The sequence below is a fragment of the Pelodiscus sinensis genome, chromosome 12 (assembly GCF_052426305.1).
Source record: "Pelodiscus sinensis isolate ZL-2025 chromosome 12, ASM5242630v1, whole genome shotgun sequence".
Lineage (NCBI taxonomy): Eukaryota > Metazoa > Chordata > Testudines > Trionychidae > Pelodiscus > Pelodiscus sinensis.
In genome coordinates, this window is record NC_143063.1 from 48,466,487 (window position 1) to 48,486,480 (window position 19,994).

Below are 19,994 nucleotides of genomic sequence, written 5' to 3' on the forward strand. Positions count from 1 at the left end.
TGGACCCCGCTCACATCAGACTAGCCTCTCAGGTCGCCTCCCCGCAGGCACCCAGGAGCGCTCCGGAGGTGGGTGGGGTGGGGACCTGGCATTTTCTTACGTTCTTTTTTTTAAAGCAGGGGCCAATGCCTCAGCTTGATCTTTACCAGAAGGGCCCTTCTGCAAAGGCCCCCGAGCCTGGAGCAAAGTCTAGAAGCACCCTGTCCACGGCAGACACCGCAGGGGCGCACGCAAAGCGCTCACGGGGCCCGATCCACCTCCCCCTGGAGCCAGACCCTGTGTGTCAGCCGACGGTTAACGCCCTAAAGGCTCCTACCGGCAGAGCCTTCGTGGCCGCCCCGCCCGCATGAGCAGCCCCTGCACCTGCGCTCCCCAAACGGTCTCGTTCCAGCAGGTCGGCCCTAGCCGGGCAGACCCCACACAGCCAAGCATGCCCTGGGGAGAAGGAGGTGTCTCCTCGCACAACTCGGCAGCCTGGCAGTGAACACAGACTGGGCTACTCTGGGCTGGACCCAGGCCGCTTTGGGGATTTGCGAGAGAGGGCGCAGCCTCCTGCCAGCCTGCCTCAGAGGAGGAGGGCCCCGCCCGCTGGGCCCGCTCTGGAGTCACGTCCTCACGAGCTGACAGAACCACATGACACGGGAGTTTGCCTCTTGCTTTGCCAGATTCCCGAAACATAAGAACTAGGGGTCACCACATGAAATGAAGAGGCAGAGGTTTTAAATAACCCACGCAGCGCACAGTCAACCTGTGGAACTCCTTGCCAGAGGATGCGGTGAAGACCAGGACTTTAACAGGGTTCAAAAAAGAGCGACATAGATTCATGGAGGTTAGGTCCAGCAATACTTATTAGCCAGGATGGGGAGGGATGGTGTCCCAGCCTCTGTCAGAGGATGGATGTGGGAGACAGGGGAGGGATCACGTGATAATTCCTTGTTCTGTTCCCTCCCTCTGGGGCACCTGGCATTGGCAAACAGGACACTGGGCCAGATGGGGCTTTGGTCTGACCCCAATGGCCATTCTGATGTTTTATGATTTATTTAATATTAACGAGGGCGCCTTGATTAAGCCAGTTTTGCACGGACGGCACAGTTTTACTTTCCACTGTTCCCCTTTGCTGTCTCATTGGCTCCCGACTGTCACGTTGCTGAATTGGAGGGAAGCAGCCAAATCGCTGCTGCACCCCTAGGTGGGGGTGTTGGCCCCAGAAATTGGTGTGGGGGGAGCCATGTGGGGTGTTGAATGGGAGATTATTGTTTGTTGATCTTATGTACACTATTTATGTGAGTGTTTAATGTCTGTGTGTGTAGGTAGGAATCTGTAATCTGTGTGGAAGCTGAATATTTCTGTGAATGTGGTTAAGCATGGCTATGGACAGGCTGAGTAGCAAAGCCCTGTGGAACAATGACTCTCAATAGGCTATGGACACACCCAAAGAATGGGATGTGTCACCTGAGGGCAGCCAGCAGGAAACATAGAGATTGGCCTCTGACCAGGTGACTTGCTGCATACAAGAAGAGGCCAGGAAGGAGTATAAAGAGGCCATGTGGTCGATGCCATTTTGTTCTCAGCTCAGCACTTCATCCCAGAGGCAGCACTGCAGGGATTGAAGAGCCCGGAAGACCTGTGAACCCATCCTGATCGTAGGATGTGCAATAAGGACTTTTAACCAGCAGCTGCAACATCTCTGCTAGAGCCTGCATCGAGAACTGGGAGATTCGGTGCATGTAACGTACTGTACTTTAATAACCTTACTCTCGTGCTTTTCTTTCTTGTAATAATAAACCTTTAGATATAGATTCTAAAGGATTGGCCCAGCGTGATTTGTGGGTAAGGTCCAGAGGGTAAATTGACCAGGGATCTGTGGCTGGTTTCTTAGAACCGGACAGAACTTGTTCGGGGTAGGTGGGATTGGGTGCTAGGACCCCCCACCTGTGTATAGGCCCGGGGCCATCTGGGGCACGGATATTGCTGGGGTGTCGGAGGGGTTTTGCTCGGGAGACTTCAGGCAGGCAGCTGAAGCGCTCTGTGAGACTGGTTTGTGGCCTGTGTGGAGAGGTCGCCAGTCGGGGGCTGTAAGGAACCCCGGATTTGAGCAATTCGCCCTGAGCGGATGCCCTTAGTTGTGCCCAGACACGGCCTGGTCCGTCACACCGACAAAGAACCCTCAGTAGCTCTGTGTGTGAGAGATGGGCCCGACATGGGGGCTGATAGTGCAGGCAAGAGAAGGCAATGTCTTCCCCACACTGGCTATATACCCTGGTCGCCAGGAAGTCTGGGGCCGCGACGCCGCAGCCTGGCTCCCCAGCCACCAGGGAGGGCTGGGGTCGGCAGCCTTGGCTCTCGAGGTGGCCAGGAAGAGTCCGACTGGGGTGGGTGGGGCTTAGCTCCATGGGCGGGGCCTTGTGTAGAAGGGGCGGGGCTGGGGCTTGCCTTTCCCAGCTGGGCCTTCACCCGTCGCCCCTCCAAGGAGGATCCAGTTCGAACTGAACGGCTGGACCCACTTCACACTGACACACCCCTATGGGTCAAGACCCCACCATCTGCTGGAGAGACAGTGTGGTCCAGTGGCCAGAGCACCAGCTTAGCAGCCAGGGGGAGACCTGGGTGTATTCCCTATCTGCCAGTAACCGGCTATCTGACCTTTCCTGTCTCACCCTTTGTGTGTCTTGTCCCTTGAAGGTGATCTCTTGGGGGGGGGGTCTTAGTACACCTCTGTGCAGGGGCCCTGATCTCAGCACGGTGCCTCTAAGCGGACTGTAACACAAAGAAATGACAACCACACCCTAATTCTCTGCTACCGACGCAGCTGCCTCCCAGGCAGCTTCTGCTAACGTCCTGGCTGCTGCCTGGCAGGGCGAAGCCAGTTTGGTGAGAAATAGAAATTATTTTAATTCTCCTTTTACAAAAAAAAAAAATAAAAAATCTGTTTTACAAGCCTGCATTCGCTATTGTTTATGTAAACAGGTAAATTGTTTCGTATCTCAATTAAAAACATCTGCCACATAAATGAATACCAATTAACTCCTCCTGTTTTTAATTACTCTGTTAATTACACACAGGCAGCCGAAAGGATGGCATGGGAATCGGGAAAGCGTGCATGCACACGCCCACCCCTCGCTCCCCCCCCCCCACCTGGCGCTTGGCACGGATCCGAAATATGCCCAGATAATGATGGATTAAGGTGGGTGCTGAAAACAATGGCTGCTCGCCAGCGCCGGGGATTTCAGCTCACTTCACAGCCTCCCGGCCTCCCCGCCTCTTGGATCTTGGCAGCAGGGGGTTCACCTTGGAGAGCCACTCCCCGGCTCCTCGCTGGTGTCCCCCAGTCTGGCTGGCCCTGCCCGGCACAGGGGGGTGCAGGGCAGCCCGGAAACGGAATGTCCAGCCCAGCTGGACGTTGGATTGCACTGCGGGCGCTGAGCTATGAGCTATGCAGCAGGACCCCTGCTGGGTCTCTGCTCCAGGGGGAGGACACAGGGACTCGGTAGGCCAGGGGCCTTACCCCCCATTAGGGGGAGCACAGTGAAGGGCAGGGGATTCCTCCCAGCCCCTGCTCTTCCCTACAGTGTGGCTCCCCCTCCCCCACAGTGCACCCACACAGCAGGAACTGTCTGTGGCTTCTAAGCCATAGCGCTGCATGGGGGGGCTAATGCAAGAGGATTTCCCTGCCCCCCCTAAAAGCATCTCCCCCCACCCTGCGATCTGAGGTAGAGGGAGTGGCTGGGGAGCCATGTTCACTACCCAAGGTGTCTCCCAAGCTAACCCACAGCAGGCAGGCTACTGCTGAGAAAGTCTGGAGGAGAGGGGATCTCTAGTTCCCACTGCCGTGTCCCCTGTAAGCTGAGCACTTGGGTGGCTGCAGGAGAGAGCCCAGTGCTGCCCAGCTGATTAGCAGATGTTCCTATGGGTGGTGCACACCTGCACATGCTTCAGTGCACGGAACACATTTTATTCCGCACCTGGATGGAAAATGTTTGGGGGAACACGGTCTGAGAGTGACCCACTTCTCGGGAGCAATCAGCGCGTAGGCCGGTCTAGTGGAGGGAATGGCAAGGGAAGAGTGAGCGCAAGACCCACGTTTGGGAAGGGACGCCGAGGCTGGCACAACCCGGAAGTCTCTGCGCCGCTGCTGCCCCAGAACCGTTTGCTAAGGCGCGTGGACAGTTCCTCAGCCTGGAAACGGACCCTGGGCGGGAGAGAGTCGGACGCTCCAGCCCACTGCCCGAGCGGCCCAGTGCTGGGGCTTCGCAATTAGCTCGTGGCTGGGTTTTCGTGGCTCCGGGACACCAGAAATGGATCCAGGGCAACCACCCCAGCTACCCAGAGCTGAATGATTCCGGGCAGCTGGGGCCAGGCAGCGTGTGCTCTCCTTGCATTACACCACGGAGAACAGCGGCTCTGCGGCTCCCCTCGAAATACGCCTCCCGCCGCGTCGCGCTAGAGCCTGGGCCACGGGGCCTGAGTAGGGATGTGAAATCTCATTTAATTGATGCACCAGTGTAATTGGTTAACCCAGGAAAGAGGGGATGGGCAAGGGGGCTGCTCTACCCCGGCCTGTCACAGACAGGGGCTGCTCCGGACGATCCGAGCAGCCCCTGTCCATGGTGGGCCCCCCACAGCCCCCTGCCTCCGCAGCTGGCATCCTGCCCCAGCCACACCAGTTCACCAGAGCGGGTAAACCTCACCCATTAGCGGCGATGCTTCCCGGTTACCTGGTTAACCTTTCGCATCCCTAGTGCACAGCTGGTGAGTTATATGGGCCCATGGTGCCCGGGCACTGTGAATATCCCTAGTCCGGTGGCCCTGCTCCATCAAAGTTTGGGGCCGCGTCTCTCCCCTGCCCCACACCTGCCAGAAAATCCCTTCCAGAGCCTTAGCTGGGGGGAAGAGCGGAGGAAAGGGGCAAGCTCTGGACCATTTGGGGCATCTGGGATACAGCGCGGGGGGCAGTAAGAGCGTCCCACCAGGAACCACTGGGCTGTGCCCAGCAGCAGAGCGCCGCTGGGTTAGAGGGGGGCAGAGGGTTTCCTCCAACAGCCACAGTGCTGGCCCACGGAAGGGGAGTGACTCTCTCCCCACTAATGTCTTCTGGGTCTCTAGCCCCCTGGACGCAGAGGGGCTCAGGGGGCGGGGAGAAGGGGGCTGCACTTTGTCGGCCCCTCTCATCATCTCCCTGTGGCCCAGAGGCGTTCCTGCCCCAAACGGGGGTGCACTCGGGAAATGTGTTGTTATTAACTGCACCCAGGCAGGAATTCCTCCCAGGTGGTCCTGCTGCCACCCCTCCTGGGCTTCTGGCTGCAGGGCGTTTCTTGCCCCGTTCCAGCCTCGCCCGTCTGCACTAGATGCCTGCACCGTGGGCTCCTAGGGCTCTGGGATCCCTTCTGCTGCCCACGGATCGGGACTGGACTCTCCTAATCCGCCCTCACGGGGGAAGTTTCCAAGCGGCCAGCTGGGGCTGGGAGCAGCCGCAGTCTAGGCTGGGGACAAGCTGGACCCCAATTGCAAAGCCCCCCCGACATCAATAGGAACGTGTTGTGTTAATATCCCGGCGGGTCGTGGGACGAGACGTAGGAATCGTCTCGAACTAGTCCCAGCCGAAGCAGAGCAGGGAGCCGTACGGGAGGGGAGCGGGACACAGCGACGCTACGAGAGTCAGGGGATGCAAAAATGGATTTTTCTGAACGTGCGGGAGGGAGGCCACAGACAGGGGCTGCTTCCGTGGAGGATCGGGTCTGTTCCTCGTGCGTGCGCGCCCATTTTCTGATCTGCTGGGCTCTGAGATGTGTCCTCAGCTGTTGGGGTTTATGATTTGCCTCCCTGTAGCAGCTACAATAGGGGTGGGCAAGACACGGATCCGACCCACGGTCCACCCTGCCACTCCCCCGCCCCCAGGCCAGTCGAGTCCTGGGTCCGGGGGAGTGCCCAAAGCCATTCGCTGTTCAAAGCGGCTGGTGGCTCCCTTCCCCCACCAGGGGCATGAGGTGCCTAGAGGGAACCACCCCTTTTGCCTCAGGCCCCGCCCCTTCTGCCTCAGGCCCCGCCCCTTCCAGGGGTGGAGCCAACCCAACCATGTACCAAAATTGGTGACGTTGCCCACCCCCGAGCTAGACGATGGAGTCGTGGGCCAGGCCCCGGGGTGCTAGGAGCTGTACAAACACAGAACCAAAGCCCGTCTCTGCCCCCAAACAGAGCATCCTTCAAGGAGCAAGGAGGGCTTTGCAGGAAGAGGAGTGTGAGGATGTGCCTGGGGAGGTTCTCTCAAGCAGCAAACGGAACCAGCCGGTGCTGGAGGCTGGTGGGATGGGCTGGTGGGAGGGGTGGGAGCTGACATTTCGATGCCACCGGCGGGATGACAAGGAGGGAGGGGCTGGCGGGGAAGAGCCTTTTGCGGGAAGACAAGCAGCTTCTGTTGGCTCTGGATGAGGGATGGGGACAGGGGGCCCACTGATCATTCTGTCCTGGTCTGCAGGCCGGCCACTCCCTAGGGAGGCCAGGTGTCTGGTTTTCAACCGGACAGTCCAGTATTGGAGCTTTCTGTCCGGGAAACAAACTGAGAAAAGAGCAGTGAGAAAATAGAACTGGCCGGTATTTTCGAAAGATGACGTCATGTCGATTGGGATGGAATGGCAGGTGTGGCCGGTATTTTTATTGAAACCATCTGGTCACCCTCCCACTACCCCTAGGACAGGCCTGGTTCTGCCCTGCAGAAAGCAATTGCAACCCCCCCCCCCCCCCGCCCGGCTGTCGGGGGAGGCCTGGTCTTGAAAAGATCCAGGATCAGATTCTCACTGACAATCAGGCCTGTTGGCCCCACTCCATGGTGGAAAGGGAGCAAAATTCCACTTAAGCCCGGGAGGGAGGGGGCTTCTTACTGTCAAATGAATGCCAAGGGCCCATAGCTGGGAGGGAATTCAGGCCTGAGGGGGGTCATTAAAGGCCCCTCTGGCTTCTTTGCCCCTTTGCTCCGTGGAGACGCGATTCATCTCACTGTCATACTGGGCCTTATGGCAGAATCCCTGTTCTCCATTGAAAGGTGGGTCTGCCCTGCAGGATTACCCGGTGAACGTGGCCTGGAGTTACTGGCCCCCGGTGGATTCCAGGGCGGAGCCGCTCACCTAGGTGACAAAAGTCGGTCCCTGCTCCCAGAGAAGGAAACTGAGTCAGCTTGGCCCTGCCTCTGCCATTGGGATCAGCTGGAGCTAGCTGCCGCCATGCATTTGGAGCCTTTCTCCTCGTGCAACACCCACAGGACAGCCACCAGATGCTCCCATAAGAACATAAGAATGGCCAGACTGGGTCAGACCAAAGGTCCATCCAGCCTAGTATCCTGTCTGCGCACAGTGGCCAACACCAGGTGTCCCAGAGGGAGTGAAGGAACAGGGAATGATCAAGCGATCTCTCTCCTGCCATCCATCTCCATCCCCTGGCAAACAGAGACTAGGGACACCATTCCTTACCCATACTGGCTAATAGCCATTTATGGGCTTAACCGCCATGAATGTATCCAGTTCTCTTTTAAACCCTGTTATAGTCCTAGCCTTCACAACCTCCTCAGGCGAGGAGTTCCACAGATGGACTGCGCGCCGTGTGAAGAAGAACTTCCTTTTCTTTGTTTTAAACCTGCTGCCCATTAGTTTCATTTGGTGGCCCCTAGTTCTTATATTATAGGAACAAGTCACTAACTTTTCCTTATTCACTTTCTCCCCACCACTCATGATTTTATAGACCTCTAGCATATTCCCCCTCAGTCTCCTCTTTTCCAAGCTGAAAAGTCCCAGTCTCTTTAATCTCTCCTCATATGGGACCCGTTCCAAACCCCTAATCATTTTAGTTGCCCTTCTCTGAACCTTTTCTAATGCCAGTATATCTTTTTTGAGGTGAGGAGACCACATCTGTATGCAGTATTCCAGATGTGGGCGTAGCATGGATTTATATAAGGGCAATAAGATATTCTCCGTCTTATTCTCTATCCCTTTTTTAATGATTCCTAACATCCTGTTTGCTTTTTTGACTGTTGCTGCCCACTGCATGGACGTCTTCAGAGGACTATCCATGGTGACTCCAAGATCTTTCCTGATTAGTTGTAGCTGAATTAGCCCCTCTCATATTGTACGTATAGTTGGGGTTATTTTTTCCAGTGTGCATTACTTTACATCCATGGCCGCGTTGCCTCGGCGAGACGGTGGGTTGCACCTTCACTCTGGTCCTCCCCACCGCACAGGGCGGGCTGACCACGACAAACCTACCTCAGCGGGGCGGCTCAAGAGTCACCGATTTCGGCGGATTCACCATTATTCCAGCTGATGTGCAAGGGGGAAAGGACCCACGGATCCCAGAGTGTCTCTGGGCTGGGGGGCGCCCGAGAGCCCCGCTGCTCTGTCCTTATGACAGCCACTTTTGAGAACAGAACAGCATGTTGGGACTGATCCTGGGAATCAGTGGGCGCTTGGCCTTTGGCTTCCGGGGGGGGCAGGATCAGGCCCAGATCTCTGGGGCTGTAAAGCGAATGCAAATGTTGGTGTAAAGTGGCCTTCGGATGAAAGAAAAAAATCAGGCCGCATGTGCCGGAATCCCCCGTCCGTGTTCCTAGTCAATCCCAGAGCCCTTGTGCAGGACAGACCTAGCACCTGGAGTCAGGAATTCCCTAGAAATCAGAGCCGCCACTTCCCACTGCCCTGCCCCTTGGGCAGTGCTTTGCACCCGTGCAAAGAGCATCTCATGCGAGGGTGAAACCTTACACACGTGGCACTGGTGAAATGAAGGAGCAGCGCAGTGACAGGCCGAGAACCCCGACCACTGTGGAAGGGACTGTTCCGATGGCTGCTCTCAGCACTGGAAATGGAGGGCAGGGGATGCAGCGACCCGGCGGCGGCGCTGGACTTTGGCTTGTTTACCAAGAAGCAGCCGCAGAACACTGAGGGCTCGGTCCTTTCTGAGAACCGGCTGCGGGGTCCCATGGGAGTTTTGTCTTCGCTGCAGGTCTCTTGCTGCTGATTGCAAACCCGCCTGCTGCAAACTCACCGCGGGTTTGTTAGCGCCTCAGATGGAGCCACGCGTCTCCCGTGGCGTGGCTGATACACGCTGAAATGTGACAGCAAGCCAAGGTGGGGATTGCTGGTCACCCTTCCCCCAACAGCCATGGTTTTGTCCCAGCAGGACCGCGGGCCTGTTACAATGGAATGTAATCCCAACCGCAAACACACCGGCCTCTCACACAATCGCAGCCTGTGCACTGACAGCGCTGCTGTTTCCTGTCCGACAGGCCCACCCTTTATTCTCCGGCCAGTTTGCTAACAATCCATTAACCTCCATCAAACACTGCAACCCCTGACATTCAGGTCTCCCCTTTCATCCCGACGGGTCTCCCGGCGCTTCCCAAACAGCGCTGACACTGGAACGCACTTTGCACGCCGCCGGGTGGAGTGCAGCAGCTGGGTAAGAGGGCCCTGTTGCGGTCTACAAGGGGGCTTAGGACAGGAAGTGGAGAAGATACCACTATCCACATGCTACTGCCAGGGGCATTTAGGAAGGCAGACTATAATTCTCAGAGCCAATCCACTTTTAGCCTCGTGTAGTCGTGCGCCCTCGTGCAATCGGATGAGGCAACCTCTTACGTGCTCTTTGCACCAGTGTAAATTACTGCACAAGGGTGACGGAGACCCCTTGGAACATGAGTAGGACACATAACACGACAGATCGAAAGAAACACCCCAACCCGGAAGTCACGACTGACATTTGATGGCCTGTCCCCATTCCCTTAGCACTGTCTCTAGAGTGGCCCGGTCTCAGAGAGAAGAGAGCCATTTACCCACGCGCTGTGACTCCACTTCCTTTGGCTGCATTTTCCTAGGCTGTTTTTCCCATTCCAGAACTGACTAGGCCCAGCTACCGCACGCTTGCGAGGGCTTCTGGGATCACGGCCAAAACCCGTGTGCTCCAGTCTCTGCTTCCCCCTTAGGAATGCGTCGCCACTAGCTTCCCAGGGATGGAAGCGCTGCTTTTCCTAGCCTCTGCTACAAGCTCACACGCAGCCCTGGCCCAAAGGGAGATTTGCCTCGCTCCTCACCCAGGCCTCCATGAAGGGGCCTTCCCAATGAGACCCCAAACTGCTCCGTGCTGCCGGCAGACACCCGCCAGCCAGACCAGAGATGACTCCGAACGGCTCGTTGGCCCCCGGAAGGAGGGCTCACTTGGGGATTTGCACCCACTTGTTCATGGCGGAGGCAATGCCCCACTTTGGAACGTTTTCCCACTTTGTTCCTGGCTGCCTATAACAGAGCCGCTTTTTTAGCGTGCTGCGGGGCTTCCCTGATCCGAGAGCTCCTGGATATTCGGACAAACGATTTCCCTAGGCGGGTGGGGAAGCACTGGGATGGGTTCCCTAAGGTGGGGGTGGAATCTCCATCCCTAGAGGTTTTTAAGCCCCGGCTTGACAAAACCCTGGCTGGGCTGATCGCATTGGGGTTGGTCCTGCTTTGAGACGTGGTTACACTCTATGCTTCCTGAGATCTCTGCCCACCCTAATCTTCTGTAATTCTATGAAGGTACAAAAGGAAGATTCCACCACCTCCCTAGGCAATACATTCCGGCGCGTCTCTTCCCAGGGACTGGCGAATCACATCAAGGTTCAAACATGGGCCAAAGGCCCAAAACACAAGTGAAAAGGAGTGAGACTTAAAACGACGTGCAATTCATGCCGGGCCCGTTACATGTTTCTGTAGACTCCGCTTTCCAAGCATGCATCATCGAGGCCCAATGTGTAAACTATCAAAACACAAGAGCCCCAGAGGAGTCGGTGTGGCTACAGGTCTGGGATGACACCTGTACATACCCGCACCGACGGGCACGGTCACTTTCCTGGGCTTCCCAGCAGAGCCTTACCCAGAGCTAGAAGGAGGGGAAAGAGAGCTAAACGTGCCACTAGCACAGGTAGAGAGTAAAACCGTACCTGCTGAATGAGACATAGGCCGAGTCTGGTTGGAAACAGTGCACAGAAAACCCCTTCTCTGAACAGCAAAATTCTTGTTTTTCTTCCCACTGCCTCTCTGGCTCACTGTAAAGTCCCATACATCAAAACAAAAGCAAAACTCTGACTTCTAATTTAAAGCGAAGGAAAATATATTTCAAACCAAAGAGGACTTCTCTTATTTGTGTCTCAAAACTCACCGCCTCCCCAGCTGGCCCCACCCAAGGCTTTTCCCAGCACAGAAAACCAGTGTGTATAAATCATAAAAACGATGAACAACATTTATTTTAAAACCCCGAGTTTCCATTCCCACATGTCAAGTTTCAGGAAACATCTCCCCAACCGGTACCACTTGGAGGTCGGCAGCCCCGACTTTCACACACTTTCTAGCCAAGATCACGGTTTCAGTTTGTTGCTGTGGGAGTTCGTGCAGCCTAGTGGTTAGCGCAAAGGGTGGGGCGCCAAGACTTTTGGCTTCTATCCCTCGCTTCTGCCTGTGATTTTGGAAAAATCACTGAACTTCTTTGTCTCCCAGTTATCTCCACTGTAAACAGCAATATTGACTTCTACCTCACAGGGGCGTTTTGAGGATTCATATTTGCAAAGTGCTTGGAGATCCTCGGATAAAAGAACAAAGGATGATTATTTCCTTTTAATTAAAGGCAGCATTGTTCTTGGACAGGCACCGAGAGAATAAAACAGAGGCAGCATGCATAGATGTTCTTTCTAAACAGAAGGCAGACGAGACCACTGCACAGTGTAACGGGCCCTGGCAGCTCACATCTGACCCAACATGAAAATGTTGTAAACACAAGCTTTTCGTGCAACCTAAGAAAGGTGTTATCAATTAAACGAAGAAAAAAACAACAACAAAAAGAGTGGTTTCTAATCGACGAGCATTCTCCTGTAGCATTGGAAAGGGAAATATTACCACAAGAATCTATCAGATGAAACTGACTCCAAACAGAAACGAAATTGACCTCATTGATTTACATTGCGCAAGCTGAGGGAACACATGAAAATGAACAAAAAGAGCAAAGGACAATTTGGCCAGACCCTTCTCAGAATGTAAAGGCATAAATAAACGAGCTGGTTTGCAACCACTGGTTTTCAAGCTGGCAGAGATCTCTTGAACACACACCTCAGTTGCTATTCAGCACCACAATCCATTGGTGAAATAAAAAGCCATCAACTTGGTTGGAAGCTTAGATTGGGAAAAACGCAACAGACAGTGCTGTGTGATTTGGCCCAATGCACCAAGTCCTCTGTCATAAACTCGTGGCCCTGAACTTTTAAGGAAACGGGACCGTTGCTTGTCATGTTAAAAAGCGATTTGGATTCCTGGCTAGTGGGGGAAATATTCCAAATTGCTGTTTTTCCTCAGGCCACAACGGCTGCATCCGGACGGAATGTGCCACAAAGACACACCGGACAGGCTGCTAAAGCGGGAAGACATGATACTCCAGAAGGCAGATCTTTGATGCAATTCTGCAAGACGGGGAAACCACGGGGCAGAATTCTACGCTGGTCAATGACTATTCGGCTCAGAAACGTGGCAAGGCCAATTCAGATAGCTGGATTCCTCCTGAGCAGCCCTTGTTTGAAAACCTCCCTCAGACTGTTCTGCGGCATAGATACATATATCTCAATTAGCCCTAGGTTTCTTCCTTATGACTCAGAGAGTCTCCTGAGAAGAATTATGCGTCTCCCCACTCCTAAGCCGAAATCAATCCATCAGCCACTCTGAAAGTCTGATGTGGAGCTGATGGTTTCTTACGCCTCTCAGGAGGCGCTGGCTCACAGCTCTTGCAGCCATTCGTGCAGGGAGGAAAATGACTCCTTCCAGCCGTGCAGAAAGGCAAAAATGGGAGAGATTTGCTGCAGGTGGGAACAAAATGAAGCCGCTTCCCGGGGGGGAAGGAGCAGCCGTGCCATCAGGCACCAGCACTGGCCCCACCTGGCTGTCGCCCCCTCAGGGCATGTGGGAAGCATCCCCCTCGGGCACGGTACTTTGCCAAGGAGAGAACACGGACCCCGGTGCGCCCCACGCCAAGCCCTGCAGTCCTTCCTCAGGCAAAAGGACTAGGGACAGCAGCTGGAGACTTGCCTGAGTGAGGACGGCAGGGTCAGGCCCTAAACAAGCCACCTCTGGTCCCCCAGAGACCACTGATTGTAGGGAAGGGGTTTGCCTCCCAGAAAGTGCCCCTGGTGAGAACCAGGCCCCTGCACAGTTTCCTGAACCAGGCACCCCACACTGGGAGGGGGGCACCAGGCCCCCAGGTCTGGAGGTACCTTCCTCGCCACAGCCAAGTCCAGAAGAGCTCCGAAAGGGAACTCCTTCTGACGCCTCCCCCCTGCCCTGTGTGTCCAGGGACACTGGAAGTAACCTTGGCCATTCCGAGGAGCTCCGGGACAGGAGCCTGTGTTTGTACAGCGCCGAGCCCCCGCGGCATGGCCCTGCCTCGGCACTGCCCTCAAATAAATATTTCCTGCTGCTGGAGTCATACAGGATCCCTTGTCCGTCCCCCCAAAGTTCCCAGCTTGGCCCCTTCTGCTGGGCCCCTGCTCTCCCCACCTTTCCTCCGGCACAGCGCGTCTCCCGCCGCCCCAGCCGACGCCGGGCTCCCCTCTCGGGCTCCTGGAAAGGCGGCCGAGTCCGGGCCGGCCGGAGGGGGACTCGAGGCAGCTGCGGCCGCAGAGCAGCGCGCACTAAGCGCCCCAGTCCCCGGCCCGCGCCTTCCCACGCCTGCCTCCCCCAACGGCCTGGGGGCCCAAGACTCTGCCCGGGGGGAGTCTTGCCTGCACACGCAGCCCCCTGGGGATCCCTCCCTGCCTTTGCCTGTATGTTTACCCCCCCCCCCCCTCAGTTCAGCCGGCAGGGGACGAGACTGGACCCTGGACTGCCTGCAAGGAAAGTTTCCGAGCCTGCGTCCCCCGCCCCCGCCCCCGGAGCCGGGCAAGCCAGCCCACGCGAGTCACGCCGTCCCCAGGGGGCCTCCACGCGCGCACGATCCCCCGTGGGGCGGAGCGGGACTTACTGGCCGAGGTCGGGAAGGAGCCGTGAGGTAATTTCCCACGCCGGGAGCCACAGGCGGCGGGGTGCTGGCAACACCGGAGGGAGTTAATCCAAGCGGGCGGTGGGGCGCAGGGGTCCGACAGGGGACTGCGCCCGTGTTCCCATGCCCCGGGCCCCGGCCGGAGCCTTCCCGCGGGGTCTGGGCGCTCCGCGGCTGAGCTGTGCTGAGCCCCGGCCGTGAGCTCTGCTCCCCCGCGTAGCGCGGCTCGGAGTCTCTGCGCGCTCTTTGCGCGCTGCCCCGGCGCAGTCTGGCCGCCGCTGGCCCCGGGGCGCTTCGCCAGCCAGGAGAGGGGGAAGGATGCGCCGGGCGCTGCGCTGCGCGGGTTCTTTGGTATGTGGCGGTGGCGGGGCTGGCCGGCGTCCCCCGGGGCGCTTCACCTCCTGCCCGCTGGCTGCCCAGGCAGAGCCCCCGCTCTCGCTTTGTTCCTCATCTTCTCTCGGGCCCCGTCACGCCCGTCGGGGCTCCTCGCTCCGCCGGGGGGCCATGGAGCGAGAGACCGCAGGGCCGGGGAGCCGGGGCGGGCAGGGCGCACGGGGGGGCTCTCGGGTAGCCCGCTGGCTCCTCTCCGCAGCCCGGGGAGCCGGGCAGGGACTCTGCTAGCGCCCCCGCCTGCTCCGCTCGCCTCTGCCCAGGGCCATCTGGGGCGGGATCCGCCGGGTCACCTCCCTCGGACAACTTCTCCGCGCCGCCGGGCGCTTCTTCACGCGCGCCCCTTGCTTTCCCTGGAGGCGCGGGGCGCTCCGCTATACACCGGCTCCTCAGTGCCCGGCCAGCCCCCAGCGGGCTGCCGGCTCCCGGGTCCTGAGCCGCAGAGCGGCTCCCAGCCCTGGGCGCATCTCGCCTGCGTCCGCCGCTCCCCGGCACAAACCCTCCTTCGGGCTCGCTCGGGGCCAACTCCGGCAGCCCAGCGCCCAGCCCTGCCCTCCCGGGGTGTCCAGCCGCCAGCGGCTCCCTGCGCTCCGACCCCTGCCTCGCCTCCCGTCCGAGTGAGCGCCCGAGCCGCTGCCTCTCCGTGTGATGCAGCGTCTGCCTGGGGATGAGCCGGCTGGGCTGGCTGCACCGCGCAGCCTCTCCCTGCAGGGGGCGCCCCGCTCCTGCTGCAAGCCCGGCCGCCTTCGCCCAGCCGGATTGCTGCATTTCTTCTGGGTGGGGGCTGGCTGCCCCTCCCGGGGCGGGGGCTGCACCGGGACCGTGCAAATGGCATTCCCCAGGCGCTGGAGGACGCAGATCGGAGCCAAGACCCCACTGCTCCTGCAGGCTGGCAAGGCCCTAGGGCGGGGGAGGTGTGTGCCTGCTTCCCACCTCCCTGCTTAGTTCCCCCTCCTGGCTCTTCTTAGGAGGGGTCCCTTCTTCTGTGGGTCCCTTGGCCTCCTCTCTGGGCTCCCTTCGGCTGTGGGCTTTTTCTAACTTCCTCCCCGAAAGAGGCCAATCAGGCCTCCCAGAGGACAGGGGTGAAGGCTTTAACAAACAAAAAACTCGAATGGCTCAGTGCAAAAATCTCTCAGCAAACTTTGTAAACACCCCCTGGCCACTTGAGTAGCCTGTCCTTGGAGGTAAGGAGGAAAATCAGCCCAAAGGTTCCCTCCCCACGGACCCATTCTACTGCAGTGTTGTTGCTGTTAGGGCCAGGGCCGGTAGAAAAAGGAAAAGCTTCTCACTGGTTGGCATTAGAAATAAGCCAGGTCCCCCGTGTAACTGTGGGGCTTCTCAGGCGGCTGGCTTACGGGTGGCGCATTCCACGCACACATCGGCTCTTTGTATTTTGTTTTTTAATATAATCATTCCTCAGGACGTGTCCTTTCTGAACCCCTCTGGCCCAGGATCCACGCAGGATCCCCGGCTGCAGCGTACCTATCTAGGCAGCCATGAAGAACTGATGGTGAGCAGTGTGACTTTTCCCCAAGAAAACAATAGGACTTTCAGTAAGGCATCATAGTCTGATCCAATTCACCCTAGAACACAGGTGCTGCCTTTCCATGGTCACCCACTTAGACCCAGTTTTACTCCCAAATGATCATAGAATCATAGAATCATAGGACACCAGGGCTGGAAGGGACCTCGAAAGGTCATCGAATCCAATTCCCTGCCCTCGTCGTATTGCAGAAAGGCGTGTGGGGGTCATAGTGGAGCACAAGCGTAAGATAAGGTAACAGTGTAACACTGTCGCAAAAAAACATAAAAAGCCAACAGCATTCTGGGATGCATTAACAGGAGCGTTGTGAGCAAGACAGGAGAAGTCATTCTTCCGCTCTACTCTGCGCTGATTAGGCCTCAGCGGGAGAATTGTGTCCAGTTCTGGGCACCACATTTCAGGACAGATGTGCCACCCTGAGGAGAGTCCAGAGAAAAACCCCAAGAATGAATCAAGGTCTAAAGAACATGCCCTGTGATGGAAGTTTGAAAAACCGATTTGTTTAGTTTGGAAAAGAGAAGACGGAGAGGGGACGCGATGGCAGTTTTCAAATACATAACAGGGTGTGACAAGGAGGAAGGAGAAGAATTGTTCTCCTTGGCTGCCGAGGATAAGACAAGAACTTCCCCCTTGTCGGGCAAGCACTGGACTAAATTGCCAAGGGAGAGTGCGGAAGCTGCACCAGTGAAGGTTTTTAAGGGCAGATTAGATGATGGTCTAGCAGGGATGGTCTAGGGCGGGGCTGGGGAACCGGTTTTGGCTTGGGGGCTGTGGACCCACAGAAAAATCAGTGGGGGGCCGCTCATAAGTGAGAAGCACAAAGCAAAACAAAACAAACTCCCCCCCCCCCCCGCAACCCAAACCCTCACAAACGTGGCCCCTGCCTGGGAAGCAGAAAGATGCTGCCCGTATTCCCCCACACACCAGAGCCTAGGGGGGCCCCTGCTAGTGGATTTTGTGCACTCCCTGCGGCTGGGGGGGAACCTTGAGCCTCAGGGGCTGGATCCAGGCAAGTCGGGGGCCACATCTGCCCCCTAGGCCTTAGGCTGCCCACCCTGGTCTAGGTAATGGATCCTGCTGTGAGAGATGGCCTCCCATGGGTCTATAAGAAGCAATGGGCCGAACTTGCAGCAAAGGGTCCCACCACCGTAATTCCTGCTCCCAGCCTCTCGGGGGGGCGGTGTCCTTTCCACTAGCTACACCAGCCACGGAGCAGCAGCAGCACCCCTCCCCGGCCACTGCTGCAGCCAGTCATGTGGCCCTACCTAGCTCCTGGAGACTTCCGATGGGGGTGGATTCCCGGATCTCCAACCCCTCCGGGCCTCATCCTGATGTTGCATGAAGCCTCCCCATTGGCACAGCGCTGGGAGCCTGGCTTCAGCACGCCACGCCCTGTCCCCCAGCAAGTGAGTGGTGCAGGCCACCACCCCCCGTCTCCCAGCCAGCAGCCCCCCGGCCGCCGTAGGGGCGGGATGTGGGGAGCAGGCTTTGCCCCGAGGAAACACATTTTTCGAAAAGCAAAGACCAACGAGAGTGTCGGAAAAACACACCCACGCACACCTGCCACTGCACTCACACCCCGAGCCCGGGGCTGGCACAGCCTCCTTTGCATATACAGACACCGGCTGGGGCATGCAAATACGGCGGTGCAGGGGGGCATGTGAACACGGATTCCCCGTAGACAATTCAGGCTCCACCACCCTCCTGAACACGTGTCCATACACATTGGAGTCTAGTACTAGAAGACAGCATTTTCTCTCCCGACGGCTGGGTGAGATGGAAACTAGTTTAGGTAACCTGCTCCCATAGTTGCTTGTGGCTGGAGATCACTGGTCCCCATTGCGCAGGGGTGGGCAATAACACGGTGGCGGGTCACCAGGGTTAGCCCCTGAAGGGCCATCACCATTATATTTACCTGCAGGGCCACAGGTACTGGCGATCACAGCTCCCATTGGCCACAGATCACCGTTCCGGGCCAATGGGAGCGTCAGGAAGTGGCACAGACTGGGGCACCACTTCCCGCAGCTCCTATTGGCCAAAGATCACTGTTCCAGGCCAATGGGAGCATCAGGAAGTGGCACAGACTGGGGCACCACTTCCCGCAGCTCCCATTGGCCAGAGATCACCGTTCCAGGCCAATGGGAGTGTCAGGAAGTGGCACAGACTGGGACACCACTTCCCGCAGCTCCTATTGGCCAGAGATCACCGTTCCGGGCCAATGGGAGTGTCAGGAAGTGGCACAGAGTGGGGCACCACTTCCCGCAGCTCCTATTGGCCAGAGATCACCGTTCCAGGCCAATGGGAGCATCAGGAAGTGGCATGGACTGGGACACCACTTCCCACAGCTCCCATTGGCCGGGAACGGCAGGCCACTGGGAGCTGTGATCACCAGCACCTGTGGCCGTGCAGATACATATAGCAGCGGGGACCCGCCAGAAGCTAACTCTGGTGGGCTGGATCTGGCCCATGGGCAGGTCTATGTGCACCCCTGCCACTGCGGAATCAGCAAAGGCCTCATGCTGAAAAGTCTCATGGAATGAGCCTCGTGGATTTTGTGGGGCCTTCGCGCAGGAGTAAGTGCGAACAGGCTCTGCCAGCAGGGTGCCTGATCCCTTTTCACCCGCTGCAATAAAGAGACCTGGCAGGAGTGAAGGTCGCCGCTGCCTCGGCTGCGGAGACGGGACATTCACCCGCACGCCGGCATGGGAAACGCAGAGGCCGAGCATTTGTCTGAAGACCTAGCAAAGCCCACGGGAGGCGACAGAGAACTTGTTCATGGCCATGCCACTCATGAGCGATCCCGCCTTTGCTCTCCAGTGGAGATACCATTTCCCACCCAGACTCAGCCACCATCATGAATTTATTCCTGCTATCATGGGGACGCGCTGGCTTGGCCACAGGAATGATGCTTTTAACGTATATACAGGTCGAACCTCTCTAGTTCGGCAACATCCGTGGTCCGGCAATTTTTCAGTGAGCCAGATGCCTGAGTGTGGCCAAGTTTCCTGCAGTCCCATAAAGTTTGTTTCTAGCCGCCATTCCTAGCTCCCAGTGTTTTGTGTTGTTATTGGGCTCGGATTTATCCACAATGTCTTCTAAAAGCCCAGTAAACAGTGGAAGGGTTGGTCATGCTGCTAGACAATATTGACCTCCCATGGTTTGGCTAATTCTCTGGTTCGGCACCGGGCAGGTCCCGAGGGTGCTGGGCTAGGGAGGTTCCACCTATAGTAGAAACACTGCTAGTCGAAGTTGATCATACACTTCAGTCAAAATGCCCATCGATCCAATCATCCCCAGCTGCCCCTTTTACCCAGTCTAGTACATTTCAGATGGCGTTGGCGTGAGCCAGCCTTAGCTCCGGGCAGGTGAGCAGAAGCAGCAGCTTTGTTAAACATTTCCGTGTGTTGACTAAGCCAGGATCCTTTCGCAAATCAGGGCGATACAAACAGCAGATAAACCAGTTTCCAATTAAATGAAGGCGACGAACACATTTAATTACATAGGCTGTTTAGACAAGTCTTTAGCATGGCACTCAAGAGCAGCAGAGCATCCCATGGCATGACCTTGAGATGGTACAAGACCGGCCCATTACACGCAGGTGCCTAAGTGCCTGCCCAAGGTCCTAAGGGACATGGTGCTAGGAGGAGTGAAAGAGCTTGTCCTCTTTGGTTTGTGTTTAGGTAACGGGCACTGTCAAATCAGCTACAGGGGGAACCTGTCTAGTCTGGCGCCCTCGGGACCTGACTGGTGCCGAACCAAAGAATTTGCCAAACCAAGAGAGGTCAGTATTGTCTAGCAGCGTTACCCACGCTTACATGGCTTCCTGGGCTCTGAGAAGACATTGAGGGGTAAATTTGAGCTAAATCACAGCACAGAACACAGAGCCAGGCCTGGAGGCTGTCAACAAACTTTATGGGACCGCGGGAAACTTGGCCACACCCAGGCACAATGGGCTCGCTAAAGTCATGCCAGACCACGGATGTTGCCGGACCAGAGTGCTGGACTAGAGAGGTTCATTTTGTCATTGGGGCATCCG

The 19,994-nt window shown here is 57.1% G+C and overlaps 1 protein-coding gene across 5 annotated transcripts in view; it reads right to left on the minus strand.

Annotated features, from left to right (window-relative positions):
* Positions 1-19,994, minus strand: part of CBFA2T3 (CBFA2/RUNX1 partner transcriptional co-repressor 3) — a 111,500-nt gene that overhangs the window by 62,651 nt on the left and 28,855 nt on the right. For 4 of the 5 annotated variants that reach the window (XM_089781557.1, XM_089781556.1, XM_075939863.2 and 1 more), the window contains exon 1: positions 14,008-14,139. The exons of the other annotated variant lie outside the window; for it this stretch is intronic. The gene's annotated coding sequence lies outside the window, so the exon portion shown is untranslated. Of the gene's footprint in view, positions 1-14,007; positions 14,140-19,994 lie in introns of those variants that run through there. 5 annotated transcript variants of the gene reach the window in all.